Genomic DNA, 13654 nt, shown 5'->3' with positions numbered 1-13654 from the left:
GAGTGTGTGTACGGCAGCATGTGTCCGGCAGTGCGTGTCCGGCAGTGTGTGTCCAGCAGCGTGTGTCCGGCAGTGTGTGTCCGGCAGTGTGTGTACGGCAGCATGTGTCCGGCAGTGTGTGTACGGCAGCATGTGTCCGGCAGTGTGTGTACGGCAGCATGTGTCCGGCAGTGCGTGTCCGGCAGTGCGTGTCCGGCAGCGTGTGTCCGGCAGTGTGTGTCCGGCGAGTGTGTGTACGGCAGCATGTGTCCGGCAGTGCGTGTCCGGCAGTGTGTGTCCAGCAGCGTGTGTCCGGCAGTGTGTGTCCGGCGAGTGTGTGTACGGCAGCATGTGTCCGGCAGTGCGTGTCCAGCAGCGTGTGTCCGGCAGTGTGTGTCCGGCGAGTGTGTGTACGGCAGCATGTGTCCGGCAGTGCGTGTCCAGCAGTGTGTGTCCAGCAGCGTGTGTCCGGCAGTGTGTGTCCGGCGAGTGTGTGTCCAGCAGTGTGTGTCCGGCGAGTGTGTGTCCGGCAGCGTGTGTCCGGCAAGTGTGTGTCCGGCAGCGTGTGTCCGGCAGTGTGTGTCCGGCGAGTGTGTGTACGGCAGCATGTGTCCGGCAGTGCGTGTCCGGCAGTGTGTGTCCAGCAGCGTGTGTCCGGCAGTGTGTGTCCGGCGAGTGTGTGTACGGCAGCATGTGTCCGGCAGTGCGTGTCCGGCAGTGTGTGTCCAGCAGTGTGTGTACGGCAGCGTGTGTCCGGCAGTGCGTGTCCGGCAGCGTGTGTCCGGCAGTGCGTGTCCGGCAGCGTGTGTCCGGCAGTGTGTGTCCGGCGAGTGTGTGTACGGCAGCATGTGTCCAGCAGTGTGTGTCCGGCGAGTGTGTGTCCGGCAGTGTGTGTCCGGCGAGTGTGTGTCCGGCAGCGTGTGTCCGGCAAGTGTGTGTCCGGCAGCGTGTGTCCGGCGAGTGTGTGTCCAGCAGTGTGTGTCCGGCGAGTGTGTGTACGGCAGCATGTGTCCAGCAGTGTGTGTCCGCCAGTGTGTGTCCAGCAGTGTGTGTCCAGCAGTGTGTGTCCGGCGAGTGTGTGTCCGGCAAGTGTGTGTCCGGCAGTGTGTGTCCGGCGAGTGTGTGTCCGGCAGGGCGCAGACATTCCCCACATTATAAGAGCAGTAAAGGCCGGCCTTGTGCTTTAGTAATTTAATATAATTGAATCTGCGATTTATCCTGAGCCATTCACTTCCTCTTGAAGCTGAAAGAGCTTAATTTCTCTCTCTCTCTCTCTGTTTGTCTGATTGTGGAACAGAAGCTCCCTTTTTTTCTTCTTTTCTTATTTTGCCTGTGTTTCAGGCTTCTTGTAAGATCAGCTCAGATCAGCTCAGATCAGCTTGTCTCCTGCTGATGATGAGGTATAAGCGCAGAGGAAGTTTGGTGTATGATTTTAATTAGTGATACCGGTCGCGTTTGAAGCAGTCCGTTTAGTTCTCTGTCATTATCCGGAACTATATCGTGATCATACTGCTGCACATTTTTATAATAACTGTAATAACTGACAAACGTGTGTAATTACATAACGTAGTTCATGGCTATGCAATCTCTTTTGCTTCCTGTTTGTTTTGTGCTATTTCTCTACGAACCGAGACCACAAGAGTAAACAATGTCTTATCATCAAAATTCATATTAATACTTACTGGCCCAGCCAGAGAGCGATCTCCCAACAATGGGACCAACACGTAGACTGTTGCGCCTCTTAATTGCCCCAATCACTGTTATTCTGTTTATACCTGGTCATTTAATCTGCATTGAAACCGTGAAGAATGTACCATCGTGCATTCACGCTTAGTGACCCAATGTGCGTCCAGTTAGTCAGATTAAAACCTGTTAGCTGTGAGGCATCCGGGATGCAAGTTACCTCATATACAGCAAACGGTTGTACTTATGCACTTACCCTTGTGCGTCTCCGACCTCCTGAACTGGTTTGAGCGTTCAGATTTAAATCCGGTTTAAAGGAGTCTTTTGGCTTTAGACTTTTGGAGCGACGCTGGAAACATGAATGGGAATATTCTTTGTCTTCTAGATGATGTACATTCATCCTTTCTACTCAAGCTAAAAGGCTGAGGCATGACATTTAAGTTTTATGTCATGGTTATGTCACGTCTTATTCGGGGGGTTTATTGGCTGGTTGTAGAGTGTAAATCTACAGTGCCCCACTGGTGACATCCTGTATAAATAAAAAATAATGTGAGGCCACGACTTAGTAAGGCATTATCTCACTAAGTCCTGGCCAAAACTGAATTATCTCATCCCCACACCTTACTAAGTTGTGGCCACGCATTAAGATCCCATTCCCATGTGTTAAACAGCATTATTTTTATTTATACATCAGATTCCTGCCTGGCTCATGTAGACCTGGTGAGTCCCCGTTATCTGATTACCCAAGCGCATGTCAATGATCGGAAATCAGATTTTCTGCAGTTATCAGATTTGGTGGGACATGTGTGATGCTACACACTTAAAAATGATGCTTCTACAAAGGTTCTTTAGTAAAGAAGATGGTTTCATAAGGACCCAAAAACACTCAAGAAACCCACTGCACGACTAAAAGGGGTCTTTGCATCGTGACAGGGTTCCTCAGGTTGATGGACGTGTCTTTTATTATTACGAGCTTGACGTCGTAACAGTAGCAGAAAGGTTTTATATAGAGCCATATACAGCACTTTCTCCATCCACCTGAAGAACCCAGTCACGATGCAAAGAGACTTTCAATCATGCCAGGGGTTCTTTGGGTGTTCATGGTTCCTTATAGAAGCATTTTCTTTACTAAAGAACCCATGAAGAACCACTATCTTAAGTGGGCGCTGTATTTCCTGTATTTCCCCATTAAATAATGTGAGGCGAATGAGATGCGCAGACGCCACAAAGCCAACTGATCCATAACGTGATTCATTCCCAATTTCTTTTTTAATATCAACATTATTGATAATGTTGTTTTGTTGCTGCAGCCCTAATCCTGATCCTCAAAATGCACGTAACGACCAGTGTAAACGGGTTCTGGGACTTTTTATCGTCAAAGACTGGTCTGCACTGTTTTGACCAAAATCATTTTTGTTTATTACTCATTTAGACTGTGTGTGGTTGCTTAGTGGCTGTTTAGAATCAGGGTTCCTGACTTTAGTCTGACCACTGTGCATATTTCTGTGCTTCCTCTCATTCAGGCAGACCTGATCCAACTCATTAAACAACTCACAAGCTCCTCATGTGTTGGGTCAGTGTCCAAAGTAGGGGAACATGTGCAAAGCAGGGTGGAGACCTTGGGAACCTCTGGGTTAGAAGCTTAGTGCGATATTGCAGCCTTCAGTGATATCAGATATGACACTTAACAAGCAATACATTGCGTATCCACAGAGCACTGAGGCGCTCAGTGTGAATAGGAGAGGTTTTGAGGCCTTTTGAGGTCGAACGTTCCACAAACACAAATGTATTCCAATTGGGAAAAGCCCTGATGAATGAATGGGGTTGAGGGTGGCTGACAAATTGTGAATAGCCACAGCTGGCTTGCCATAAATATCCATTATACATACAGTAGCCACAAAGTATTTGGATTCTTTAACCATTTAACCATTGGAATATCTCAGATTAAGCCTAATCCTAGACTACTCATTATTGATGTCATAGTTAAACCAAGACTAATCACCACTGATGTTACGGTTTTATTCCAGCTTAGGCTTAATCTTTGGCCAGAAATCTCAAATGTTAGGTTTCTCAGACAAGAACTAAACCTGGACTACAGTTTGCTTTCAGTAGGGAACATTAATTCAAAACACTGTGTAGTCCAGGACTAGGCCTAATACCTCTCCAGGAAGCCAAAACCCAACGGTCTATATCTATGTTTACAGCATTTGGCAGACACTCTTTTCCAGAGCTACTTACATTTGGTCATTCTTACAGAGGTAGTTGTTAGGAGTCTTGCCCAGAGACTCGTATTGGTATAGCTTGCAGTGCCTGGGCGGAGCAATAAACCCTAGTCTGCAGCATGGAGGTCAGAAGTGTTACCCACCACACCACTGGTGACCAAAACCTACTTTTCTTCTTTTTTAGAGTTTAGTTCCAACCTACTGACATGCTGCCCCTGCCCATACATACACTAATACACCTGATTCAGCCAATCAGTGACTTCTGGGGAAGTTAATTAGTGGTAGACTGTGGTTGGAAATAGGCTCTACAGGAAGGTAGATCTCCAGGACTGTCATGATTGTCTTCTCCCTCTCCTCCATGTGCTTTTTGTTTACTTTTTTTCGTCCCCGTGCTTCTTTGTTTTGGTTTTCACAGTCCTGCCCCCTTGTTTTCTTGACTCCGCCTCTGATTCGTTCCACCTGTTTTCCGCCTGTCCCTTGCTATCCTTGTTTTGTATTTAAGCCCTGTGTTTGCCCCTTGTGTTTGTTGGTCTTTGTTGGAGTTGTTTGATTTGTTTTGACGTGCTGTTTGATGTTTGAGTTGTACGTTAGCTATTTGTTCTCTGTGTTTAGCCTGAGTTCTGTTTGTCATGTCTGCTCTGCGATCTCTCCGTGTTGGCTGTATGAACCTGGACTGTTCCGACTACGACCCTGGATTTGCCCAAAATAAATCTCGCTTTACTCAGCACACGCGTCCACCTCCTCGCTCCATGTTGCACATACCGGCCACTCTATATGTACATATATACATATATGTACACTTCCTCACTCTGATAACTAATTATATATTTCAGTTTTTCTGTCATTTAGCAGGTTTAACACTTTTAACACTAATAGTCGACTCATTTTGTGATGAAAGCCTCCAACCAGACTGCACCAAGGCTACTGTAAAGTGCAGAGGTGGAAATGTGTGTTTTGTTTTTTTTTTTTTACAGTGCTGTTGTTGAGCTTGTGTTTATTGATGGGATCATTAAGTGGACAAAAGCAAAGGTCTGCATAGACATGTATGACATATTAATCACCTTTTGAATGAGTACCTTAACTAAAAGGAAATCCCAGGAAATCCCAGGGAATCCCATTTAAATTAAATACCGCTTGGCTTTACATTGTATTTTAAGGATACTTTTTTATGTTGTAGAGTCGGGTAGTTTGACAAAAATATAACATCCCAATACTTCAAGAGGTTTTCACAATGCACAATATTTTTTCTCACGTGATTATCAGGAACAGATTAAGCAGTGCCACAGTAAAAAATACAACCAAAAACGTTGAATGCAATTGTTTACATCTATCATTGCACACTGTACTGGGTTAGATCCAGTTAAACAGGGCTAATTATGCTCTCCTTGTGTTCAAACATGCAGTTGAAAAGTGTTTTTAAGTGCTGACAACGACCTCACTATGCTCAGAAAAGCGAAAATTTGACATACTGGGATGTAATTTATCCGGATAACCATAAATATTGTCATATTCCTCAGCTAGTATGTCCTGTGTCTTGTTTGTAACGTTGTTTTTCTCTCCTTTGCTGTAGGTAAAGTTATGACGGCCTGTAGGATCCACTAACACTCTTCTCTCCATATTCCCTATCCACCAAGTAACACAACAACTGTAAGACATCTATATTTTTCTCTGTCTCTGTCGTTATGATGATTAAGAATTATGAAGCGTATATATTTGGACATGGACAAAGTTATGCTTTCCATGATGCTTGTAATTCCTACACCATCCACCCAGTTTGGATGGAAGTACCCTAAGATTTAAGCTGTTGCCTCACAGCAAGAAGGGCCTGGGTTCGATTCCCCAGCCGGGCAACCAAGATCCTTTCTCTGTGGAGTTTGCATGTTCTCCCCAGGACTGTGTGGGTTTTCTCTGGTTGCTCTGGTTTCCTCCCACAGTCCAAAGACATGCAGTCAGAACAACTGGAGATGCTAAGTTGACTCTAGGTGTGAAAATATATGTCTGTGCTGCCCTAAGATGGACTGGCGGCCTGTCAAGGGTGTTTCCTGCCTTCCGGCCAATGACTGCTGGGATAGACTACACAACCCCCCCCTACACCCCCCCCCCAAACCCAAGAGGATAAGTAGTGGCTTAGCTAATGTGTGTGTGTTGTGGTGGACAACTAAAATAACTTTGTTGATGTCCAAATATTTATGTACTTTATGTATGCATGTATGTTCATATAGCATTGCTGTCATGGTAACTTTGTAGTAGAATGTAAACAACTCTCAACTGCAATTCATAAAACAGAGTTCCGATCCTAAAATCCGATTGGCTGAGCTGTGAAGCCGTTGTAAAGTTCACGAAATACCACACCTATGACCGCATAACAGTAACCGAATTGTGTATTCTTATGCTGATCGCATGGACCTGAGTGTACTGATGAAGTAAGAACCCCTTTTTTGTTTAAACTGAGGGGCTGGCAACTTATGTTCTTAACTAGAACTAGGCTGGTCAGCCAGCTAACAGGCTAAACAGCTCCATCATTGATATCACAGCCTTGAATTAAAGTACTTACGATAGGATTAACTGCAGTATAAAAGTTTAAAGAACATCACTTGAATGGATTCCGGCGCTTCAAATGTCCATTCTTCAGTCAGAAGTAGCGTCAAACACAGGCTGGATCCCAAACAGCTCCTTGCTCCCTAAATAGTGTGCTAGCTATGAAATTCTAGACTCTACAGCCAAACAGTGCGTCATGTATCGAGTGTGGAAGTGTCCGAATCCCATATGACTATTTCTTAGCTGTATTTTGCTTTGTTGGGCTGCAGGATCCAGTATTTAGATTCCTATGTAGTGCACTTTGTAGGGAGCAGGGAGGCGTATGAGATTCAGCCCCAGCACAAGAAAACAGCACCGCTGTGTTCATTGTTATACGACAAAAAGTTAGTCCGGTGGGCCGAATGTTCTCTTCATTCAGCGGCCCATGGTTGCTTGGCACGTATACCACTCTAAAGGAACTACGTTTCTTGGCGGAATACTTGATTATGTCAATTATCGTTAATAATAACTTGTGCTTTTTTGTTATATTTTATGTATAAAAGCTCTAAGCCGTTTGCGGCCTCTCGTGGCGTATTGCTTTAGTAAAGCATTTCCGTTTATCCATTCATCTCGATATACTAACACAATTTAAATAGCAGCTGGTGTTTAAATGGTATAATAAACAAGTAGAAACTGAGTTAAAATTGTGTTGTAATGCTTCCTGATGACAATATGTTTTTGCCTTTATTTAGTTCTTAATTGAATTCCCTTAGTAGATCTGCAGGACAGCAGCTGACCATCAGGTTTTGCCTTCAAAATGTAACAAGACACACGTTTTCTTTCACACAAGGTTTAAAGGCGCATCACATCAATCAGTGGTCATATTTCCATCTGGCTGTCGAATATGATTCAAGGAAATAACTGAAATGGCACAATTTTATGCCTGTATTCACATCGCAGAAGCGCAGAGACACACCACTCTGATAAACATAATGGCTTAAGATTGGAGGAAGGCCGTTTCTCTCTGCTTACCGTCTAATATCAGTGTTGTTTTCGGTTTCATAAGATAAAAAGTATGTTTCACATCTTCACCAGTTGGCTGGTTCCTGCTATCTTGGTTAAGTTTCATAGCTCAGGAGCCCAAACGCTTGATCAGTCCGAGCTTGGTGTATTCGCATATATCACCAATCATGACCACCTCGTTGTTTCTACGCTCATTGTCCACTTTATCAGCTCCACTTACTGTATAGCTGCACTCTGTAGTTCTACAGTTACAGACTGTAGTCCATCTGTTTCTCTGATTCTCTGTTACCCTGTTCTTCAGTGGTCAGGACTTCCATGGACCCTCACAGAGCAGGTACTATTTGGGTGGTGGGTCATTCTCAGCACTGTGTTGTGCTGGTGCGAGTGGATCAGACGCAGCAGTGCGGCAGGAGTTTTCAAACACTGTGTCCACTCACTGTCCACTCTATTAGACACTCCTACCTTGTCAGTCCACCTTGTAGATGTAAAGTCAGAGACGACAGCTGATCTGCTGCTGCACAGTTTGTGTTGGTCATCCTCTAGTCCTTCATCAGTGGTCACAGGACACTGTTGGCTGGATGTGTTTGGTTGGTGGACTGTTCTCAGTCCAGCAGCGACACTGAGGTGTTTAAAAACTCCAGCAGCACTGCTGTGTCTGATCCACTCAGACCAGCGCAACACACACTAACACACCACCACCACATCAGTGTCACTGCAGTGCTGAGAATGACCCACCACCCCAAATAGCACCTGCTCTGCGGTGGCATCATAAGTTTCGAGCCCAAGTCATGTCTCGGTCTGTTTAAGGGGAATTCCACTGATTTAGCAAAAATTGTTTGTAAGCAAATTTCCTGCGTAAAAACTCAGACGTGTTTACAGTGGTGGTCATGGGAACCAGGGCTCATCATGACTGCAACACAGATATAGACATTTACCATCCAGAACCACCAGAGAACCTACACGAGTCTTCTGAGGTTTAACATTCGGTGTTGATGGTGGTAAATAATGGTCAATCTGAAAATAATAAGCTTTTTTAGGGAACTAATTTGCCTTTAAAAGCTAAGCCAAAATCTTCGGTCTTTTAAAACTATCGTACAACGGTCTCAGACATCAGGCAGTGAACTCCTAACCATTTCATGTAGGAACTTTCTGTGAGGGAGCTTTTCGAGGTGGACGTCTGGTTCCTATCACAACAGCTTGTAATAACTTGTAACTGTAAACGTCAACGTGCGGCAAGCGCACACTGAAAGCTTTAATTGTTTTTAAATCTTATAATAGAATTAATAATTAATTATCTGTAACAAAAGGGGTAGTTTAGGCTTTTTTCTATGTGCTTTAGGTACCTTTTCACATTCACTGCCTCGTGGGCAATTGGGCACCTTAAATCAGTTCCTCCAGGTGAAAAGTTGGTATTTGTTCCTTTTCATAACCGAACGTTTTAAAACAGAGCAGTCGAATGCGAATGGAGGCGAGGCGGGGGGTGTGGAGTCAGTCCAGCTTAGAACAGATCATTTCAGTGGATTATGGTTCAGTCATGTTCCCTGACTGAAGGTACTGAGATGGAGCCTTGAGGGAACCACTCCTCAGTTCCATTCTTGAGGATATTTTGCATATAATCCAGAGCATTTTACAGTCAATGTCAATATCTCAGACACAGACTGCAGTTCTTGTTTGGTTAATGCTCAGTTCTACTTTCAGGAATAATCGGAATAGCCTTCAGATTAAGTTGGTAAAGAGGCGAAACAGCCATTTACACTTTTGACCTAAAATGTGGCTTTTGCTTATAAAGGAAGAGTGCAAGCATAGATCACTTGCAAGTGTGTGTGTGTGTGTGTGTGTGTGTGTGTGTGTGTGTGTGTGTGTGTGTGTGTGTGTGTGTGTGTGTGTGTGTGTGAGGTGTTCAGTGTTTTACAGGATGCACAGCTCTTGTGGTGCTTCCTGTGAGAGCTGAAACTCTAGAACCCTTCAGTAACTGTGTTTAAGCAAATCAGAATGAACGGTGAGAACAGGCAAAATAAAAGTCTTTTCACTGCAGTGAAACGGTAAACAGTGCTCCCCTGAAGATCAGCAGTGGACCCTCTTAGTACGTCCAGCATCTGTGAGCGTAGGGAGGGAAGTTTGCTGCGGTCTGTACTTTTCTTTTCAGTCTGTTTGAGCCGTAAAGGACTGCAGGAGCTGAACCAACACAACACGGTGAAACGAATCCCAGCAAACGTGACGTATTAAAGGGACCATAGCCTCTATTTTGGGTCAATTTATGACATATTTTTATGACACATGTCATAATTCAGCTACAGATGAACATTTTCCAGCCTCTCTTTATGCTTTAGCATTTAGCATTTGGCTGTTTTTGTAACTGTGCCTTTAAACCTGGCATATGTAAATGAGCTCTCTTCTGATTGGCTGCCTGATATTGCGCTTTAAAATTCATAGAAAAAAAGGCCAAATTGCCCCTTTTGTAATAGGTCATTAATTATTAATGCTATTATCTATATAAAATTTATTACAAGCTGTTATTTTAATAGGCCTTCCTTTATCTTCTTATCATCATATTTATCATTAATGAAGTTTTTTGATGACATTATTGTGACAAGATTAAAACTGTAATGAATATGTATGATAATCCTTTTTTGTGTATTAAGATGAATATATAAAGCATGAGATACCACTGTGCTCAAAAGTTTGAGCCCCCTGGGTCAAATGACGTGTTTCGTTGATTGTCCAAGTGAAAAGAAAACACTAAATCTTTTAAATGTGGCATTTTCCTGCTGATTTTAGAAGATGTTCACTTATTTTCATTTAAAATATCAATAATAACGTGTCCTTTGACCAGGGGCGCCCAAACATTTGCAGCTGTATCAGCATGAATGTAATGGTAGTCATACACAGAAATAAAGGCAGTAAACTGTCGCTGGGTCAGTGCCCCTCTTATCACTGGGGTAGGACCCTCAAAGGTACGTCTCAGTACCTTCAGTCAGGGAACATAACTGAACCATAGTCCACTGAAATGATCTGGTCTAAGCTGGACTGATTCCACACACCCTGCCTCGCCTCGCCTCCAGGCTTTTATTCTACTGCTCTGTTTTAAAACATTCATATGAAAAGGAACAAATACCAACTTTTCACCTGGAGGAACTGATTTAAGCTCCACAATCAGACCTTAAACCCGCTGTAGAACCTTTGAGGGAACATTTACACTGTTTGTAACTTGATGATAAAAAATGTACCTGAACAGAACCTAAATTTGCAGCCCTGGCTGTGAAGCATGAGGTTCACAGCCAAAACTGAAGCATAACCGTTTTCAGTTGAGGCTCATTTTGGTCCCGGAAAACATGGAAAGTCATGGAAACTAAACACACCAAAACCCAGCACCGAATCATCCTTGAAAACTAAGAAAACGGCCTCAATGGTCATCAAAATACCACCATGAGCTTTTTTTATTTATGTTTTATTACTTGTTCATGAAGTCAAACCAAATCTGTGATAGTAGCCTAATTTGATGTTTCACATTTCCAATGAACCTACAATCGCCGGCTCAGTTAGTATGAGCATTGCATCACTAGCTTTAGCCTGGACAGTCTGAATATCAGCCACAGTCACGCTCTGCCATCAGGCCAACACTGCCATCAGGCCGTCTTAGGCACCCAAGACACATCTTCAGAATTCATGGGCTGGAGGTTAGGGAGCCAGCCTTGTGACCGGAAGGTCGCCGGTTCGATCCCTAGAGATGACAGCACATGACTGAGGTGTCCTTGAGCAAGACACCTAACCCCCAACTGCTGCCCGGGCGCTGCGGATTGGGCCGCCTACCACTCCGGGCAAGTGTGCTCACTGCCCCCTGGTGTGTGTGTCTATTCATTAGTGTGTATGTGGTGTTTCACATCATGGATGGGTTAAATGTGGAGGTGAAATTTCCCAGTTGTGGGACTAATAAGGGTCTCTTAATTTATTCGTGTTTATTTGCTGAGAAAAGATTTGAATAAACAAAGAATATTAATGTCTAATGATTTTATATATATATATATACGTGGACATCTCCTAGACTGCATTGGGAGATCACATGACTCGCGACAAGCGCCCGCGTCACTACCAGCGCTCACAGTCTCCTGATTATTGAACAGATGCACTTGTGCAGGTTGACCTACTTAGGCACTATTTAAGACTGGGCTATAGTCGCGTTCGGTGTGAGGTATTGGTTCTCTACCACGAACATACTGAGCGGTTCTCTAGATAAGACTCTTCTTTTCTGGTTTATACCGACTTCGTCTTTAGTTTTACCCTCTTGTACTTCTGCTTGCAGTTTTTGGCTTTTCCGTGTTTAGACTTGAAACTTGTTTCTAGACTACGACTTCTCTTCTCATCTCTTAGAATCTTGTTTTTTGGTAACCCCTTAAATAGCCAGGTCCCACCGGCAGGCCTAAAGTTTTAATATACACTGCAATAACCTAAGAACAGCTCAGCCAGTTATACTGAAGTCTCAGTAGTTACTGAATAATAAGACTTTGTATGTAATAAGCCTGAGATTAATCATGAAAAGCTCTGGAACTTGTTTGGTGCATAAACCATCAGTGGTGGACAGTAACTGAGTAACTGAGTAAATGTAATGAGTTTCTGTACTTTAGTATTTTTGGTGTATCTGTACTGAAGTTTTGACCTGTTGGTCATACCGACCCAGTGCAGCACGCGGTTCAACGTCAGCGCAGCAGCGTAAAACTTTGGGAGAGTCTGTTCAACATAAATGATGAACTAACCTAACTTTGTGTAAATAGAGCTCAATATAGAAATATGTCCACATATGCAGTCGAGACTGACGCGGCTTTTTTCTGAATTTCTACAAACACCATTTCATTTTATAGTAAATGAGTTTGGGCTGGTTTATGTTTATGAACAGACGCCTACAGATCAACATAGTAAAGGAGCTCATCTGTGATCCTGAGTTTAAAGCCAGTTTTTATTCAACTTAAACTTGGAACTAAGTTGTAAATAAATCTGAAACTGAAACTTTGCTTGTGTGTAAAAAGTGATTTCAGAGCCACTCGGTTCTCCCTGATGGAACCTGTTTACCTTCAGTGTTTTGTGCTTCTGATCATTTTAATAGACGTCAGCGTCACTAATTAATGACGTTCTATTAAAAGACTGGTTTACCAAGAGAGACGCTGGAGGACTTTCACCTGAAATGAGTTCATGAAGCCAGTCTGGTTATAAAAATGATAACAGGACATCAGAGCCAGAATTACTCTTTTAGTACTTTTACTTTATACTTAAGTACATTTGAAGGGAAATACTTTAGTACTTTTACTCAAGTGGAGGTCTAAAGGGAGGAACTTCTACTTTTACTGGAGTGATATTTTACCTTGGGTGTCTCGACTTTAACTCAAGTACATGATTTGTGTTCTTCGTCCACCACTGTAAACCATAAATCTCACAAGTTGACCGCAGTGCAAAAATACAATAGAAATAGAATAAGAATGTAGTACATGAGCTATCTAAGTAAATCAGAATGTGCTGCATGTTTGATATGGCCAGAACGAAGCCTTCAAGAAGTGGAAATGTGTCTCGTATCTCCAAAATGCTAACTTTACAGGAGAAGGGAAAAACCTACCTTAATTTTAATGGAAGTCAATAGAACCAGATTTGTTTCCAAGCGATTTTGGACCATTTCTTTTTGTCCTTTTGTCATGAAATTTTCACACAATGTAAAGAGCAATGGGGCTTTTCATATTATGCCAAAAACTGAAAAACAACAAAAATGGAGATACAAGGTTTTCTTCCGACAGCAGTGAAATACTAAATAGAAAGCTGTTTGTGTTTGGCCAGTTTGCATTATAAAACGCTTCAAAGCTGAAAGGAGCACCTGATAACAGCCATAGCTGGGGCATTAGGCTCATTTTATGCCCTTGTTGTGATGTCATCACTCAAACTTTCAGGTGTTTAAATCACATTTGGGCCAAAAGAAAAGTTTAAAGGTTTCAATGTGTGTTAAAACTACTTTTAAAAGTAGTTTGGAAAATAAAACTGTCAAAATCGTCATTTAGAACCTGCTTTTTATACCAAAGAAGGCAGAAAGGTTACGTGTGGCATTAAAGGTTAAGCAATTACCATCTTCTTGCAACCATTTGTAGCGTTATGCTGACAGCACATCTCTGTGAGTCATTTTAGGCCATAGTTTAAAATGATAGTTTAGGTTTAAATCATTTTGCTGTGGATATTCCACACTGGAGTCCTTAATC

The 13654-nt window shown here is 43.0% G+C and overlaps 1 protein-coding gene across 4 annotated transcripts in view; it reads left to right on the top strand.

Moving 5' to 3' along the window:
* Positions 1-13654, top strand: part of grap2a (GRB2 related adaptor protein 2a) — a 43147-nt gene that overhangs the window by 22316 nt on the left and 7177 nt on the right. For 3 of the 4 annotated variants that reach the window (XM_017713290.2, XM_017713291.2, XM_017713288.2), the window contains exon 2: positions 5455-5531. The exons of the other annotated variant lie outside the window; for it this stretch is intronic. The gene's annotated coding sequence lies outside the window, so the exon portion shown is untranslated. The remainder of the gene's footprint in view (positions 1-5454; positions 5532-13654) is intronic. 4 annotated transcript variants of the gene reach the window in all.

This window comes from Pygocentrus nattereri, chromosome 14, assembly GCF_015220715.1.
Source record: "Pygocentrus nattereri isolate fPygNat1 chromosome 14, fPygNat1.pri, whole genome shotgun sequence".
NCBI lineage: Eukaryota > Metazoa > Chordata > Actinopteri > Characiformes > Serrasalmidae > Pygocentrus > Pygocentrus nattereri.
The sequence above is the reverse complement of the archived record's forward strand: the minus strand, read 5'-3'. Positions and strand labels throughout refer to the sequence as shown.